Here is a 4,356-nt window from a genome sequence, read left to right on the forward strand (position 1 = left end):
GTCGTGTATAAGAATATATACATACCACTAATCAGTTATAGATGTACCTAGTCATCACAGAACGGCCCCCTAGTGGCACAGCGGTAATTCTGCGGACTTATAACGCTAGAAACCGGGTTTCGATAGCCGTGATGGTCACAGCACAGATAGCCCATTGTTTAGCTTTATGCTTAACAGCAAACAAACCATCACGGAATGATAGAGAAAAAGTATTTCAATCATGGTTGGGATTACTTATACATCGTTACTTCTCGTTTCGGCCCGGCAATCCGCGGGTTCGAATCCTAGTCCCACCAAACATGCTCGCTCTTTCAGCCGTGGGGGCATTATAATGCGACGGTCAATCCCACTATTCGTTGTTAAAAGAGTAGCCCAAGAGTTGGCGGTGGGTGGTGATGACTAGCTGCCTTCCCTCTAGTCTTACACTGCTAAATTAGGGACGGCTAGCGCAGATAGCCCTCGTGTAGCTTTGCGCGAAATTCGTAAAACAAACAAACTTCTCGTTTCTCCCTTTTTTTTTTCAACACGAGTTCACAAAACAAAGGACGGACAAGTCAAAGACAACAAATGAACCCAGGCGTAAACTCTTTATTTTTCCTCTTTTCACCAACGCGACATTCCATTATTCTACACCACTTAAGATAGTCACGAACTTTCTGGAAGTACTTAAATTCTGATAAACTCCTTATCACCAATACATAAAAAAGATAAGTAAGTATATGACCGACTATCGTGATTTATGTATGTGTTTCTTATGTTCAAAATAATACATCTCTGACACACGAAAAACAAAACACACCTAATGATTAATGTTTAATTGTCCTAAAGCGCTGGTCCAAAATCCACTCATATTGTTTGTGTGTGTGTGTCTGTGTTTTACTTATAGCAAAGCCACATCGGGCTATCTACTGTGCCCACCAAGGGGAATCGAACCACTGATTTTAGCGTTGTAAATCCGCAGACTTACCGCTGTCCCAGCGGAGGACTCACCCATATTAGTTAAAAACGTGACCCTTAGGGAATAAAGGGGTGAATGAACTAGCTACATTCCCCTGGGAAGGGACGGGTTAGCCCCATGGTAGGATTCTGGATGTTGGATCTGATAATCTGGGTTTGAATCTATACTGCAAAAATATTCCCCTTACTTTAAGCGTGGTTATATTATAAGTGTGACGGCCAATCCCTTAGTGTGGATTATAAGTGATAGGGCGCTGCCTTTTCTCTGGCTAGTAGTTCAAAATTAGGGACGACAGCAGATAACCTTAGTAGCTTTGCCACAAATACAAAAGTATAGATATCTGTTGAAAAATGTAGAAGTTATTCGTGTTTTCCCTCTATATTCTGTTTCTGATCTTAATACTTAAATAGATTACTTTTAATATTTAAAACTATAATCTGGAAACTATAGTCAAATAACCACAGTTTGGTCATTAGACACAAATATTTGTTAGACCAACAAACACTATCACGAGGATTGTTATAACTACATAAACTAGTACTATTAAGGCAGTGGCATAGCCAGGTTTTCCAATCAGGGGATCAGAAAATTTTAAGGGGGGCAATAAATTAAAAAGTTGAAATTGATCTACATTTTAAATAAAATGGTCATTAAAACAAATCAAATGTAATGGTGTTTATAGAACTTTTTATTTGTATTAAATGATATAAAACGAGTTTAAAATATATAAAAGCTGAAAGATAATATGTAATCAATATGCCTAGATTTTTGAGGGGGCCTAGCCCCCTTGTTACGCCTCTGTATTAAGGCTTTTCGGACTAGTACTATTAAGGCTACTGTTAAGACTATTTTTACTAGTACTATTAGGATATTGTTAAGGCTATGTTTACCAGTACTATTAGGGTATTGTTAAGGACTATTTTTACCAGTACTATTAGGGTATTGTTAAGGACCTATGTTTTACCAGTACTATTAGGGTATTGTTAGGCCTATTTTTACCAGTACTATTAGGGTATTGTTAAGGCTATGTTTTCCAGTTTTAAATATTTTCTGTGTAGAGAATGCAAACTCAGAGTCGATTGAAACGCAAAATATATTATTTATTTTAGTCACGAACAATCAGAGACGATTCAGTCCTCGTAATTTTACGCATGTTAAACTTCCTACATTGTCTCAGAGCCAACTCCTCTTATCATTTAACTTTTTTGCAACCCTACTGTTTATCTGATGGTGAGAGAAAAAAAAGTGCTTTCCAAGCAAGTTACTAAGGGGTAAACCCTTTAGTTCCGTTGGAAGAGTGTGCTAACGTTTCCGACTCTTCGAGAAAGTCACATATTGGATTGCGATTTACCAAGTTCAATTTCAAGACACCCATAACTCTGGATTACTAAATTAAAAAAACACAAGCTCTATGTGAACGAACTACACATAATCTATCACATAAGATACGAGTTCAATCCCTGCTTTAACGAACTACAGTTTGGTCACTACGGTTGAGTTTTCTTGCACCTGGATCACACGGGAAATATTCATTGTGACCATCCATATCAGAGGCATTGTTCATGTTCACATTATCTCTCACGTGCTCAGTACCTGGATGAACAATGCTATCATCCTTGTAATTGACATCTGTGAGAATGTTTTTGTTTTTTTTTGAAATGTTGGCCTTCATCATAAGATATCGTGTATTACACTTGAAACTCTCTCTCTATATATATTATAAAGTATTTATATTATATTTGTTCTAGGATACATTGCTTGTGATCATGCCATTCATTCTTGTCAGGTCCCTAGTTCTTTTCTTTTATGATTTAGTAAAATTATTTTGACTATTTACACACGTCATTTAAACCATACCGACAGCTGAAAACGTAGTTATTTTAAAAACGCTTATTATGAAGAGTGTGCCACTTCGCCGTGCCAGTAATGTCGAATATCAAAGCTACGATGTCGTGCTTATTGTGAAACGACGATTCGTTTGGAAAGTTATGTAAAAAAAAGTAATATATATATATATATATTTAATAAGAAGGAAAACTTTTGGAAATCTGGAGCTTTATTGGAGTTATGGGAAGTCGGTACCAGTTATTTATTCAAACGTAGCAAGATTTGTGTTTAAGAGTGTACGGGAAGGTTATAACGTCGTTAGGAGTTCCAAAGTCTATAGGGCGAATAGCATAGGACACGGACAATATACTTTAGGTGCACGTACACGTTGTCACGGTAAGTAAATTTCGCTAGTTTCTAAAAATGACACAAGGAGCGCCATTGTATAATACTGCTTACCATCACTTTCAATTACCGCAATCATCCTGACAATGGTATTTCAATATTGCAAGGGCGTAATATCTCCCTTAGAATCGCCCGAATCTCTGTCACAGTGGCGTCCTGTTGCGGACAGGTTGCTGGGTCGTGGCGATAAAAAAATCTCCTTAAACAGTAGTCAGCAAACCTTGGGTCAAAGGAGCGTGTCAACAATTTAGACACAGTAAAAATAAAGGTGATAAAATTGAATATTTTTTTTTGTTTTAGCGCCCCTGCGTGCTACTTATAGAAACCAGCAGAATAAATTCCCTTGATTTGCAGTACTCCACCCCTTTTTAGGTTTCGAAAAATACAAAATTAAAGAGTAATAATAATTCACACAGGACGTTAACACAACTTAAATATGGAGGAAAACGAATACGAAGTAATACGCTCAATTTAATAATAATAATAATAAATGTGAAAGTTTGAGTCCCCCAGCGGTAAGTTCACGGATTTACAACTCTAAGATCAGGGGGTTCGATTCCCCCTGGTAGACAGATCGCAGGTAGATTATTGTGTAACTTGGAACTAAATCAAACAGATAAATCAGGGTTTTCAACTCCTTTTTTTCCATCAATAATATTATGTTAAAAAGTCCTTGTTTGTTTGGTTTGAATTTCGCGCAAAGCTACACGAAGGCCATCTGCGCTAGCCGTCCCTAATTCGGCAGTGAAAGACTAGGGGGAAGGCAGCTAGTCATTACCTCCCACCGCCAACTCTTTTACCAACGAATAGTGGGATTGATCTTCACATTATAGCGCAGTCACGGCTGAAAGGGCGAGATGTTTGGTAGGACGGGGGATTCGAATCCGCGACCCTCAGATTGCGAGTCAAGTGCCCTAACCATCTGGCCATGCTGGGCCTAAAGTCCTTGTTATTGCAGATTAAGTCGGTCGTTTTAATATACGGCAGCTTCAAAATGAACTAGTAAACAAAACATAAAATGGTTCAGGAAAAGGGATCAGTTCCCCGTAGCTACAACTTCAGAGTAGGCGTGAGATCTGTATACATGACTATCATTATATCATCTATTCTGCTAAATGGTTCAGGAAAACGGATCAGTTCCCCACAGCTACAACTTCAGAGTAGGC

At 38.1% G+C, this 4,356-nt stretch overlaps 1 protein-coding gene across 2 annotated transcripts in view; it reads left to right on the forward strand.

Annotated features, from left to right (window-relative positions):
* LOC106460433 (spectrin alpha chain-like) overlaps nucleotides 1–4,356 on the forward strand; it is a 93,720-nt gene that overhangs the window by 80,497 nt on the left and 8,867 nt on the right. For both annotated transcript variants that reach the window (XM_022387137.1, XM_022387138.1), the window contains one exon: nucleotides 1,423–1,426. The gene's annotated coding sequence lies outside the window, so the exon portion shown is untranslated. The remainder of the gene's footprint in view (nucleotides 1–1,422; nucleotides 1,427–4,356) is intronic.

This window comes from Limulus polyphemus, unplaced genomic scaffold (genome assembly GCF_000517525.1).
Source record: "Limulus polyphemus unplaced genomic scaffold, Limulus_polyphemus-2.1.2 Scaffold768, whole genome shotgun sequence".
NCBI lineage: Eukaryota > Metazoa > Arthropoda > Merostomata > Xiphosura > Limulidae > Limulus > Limulus polyphemus.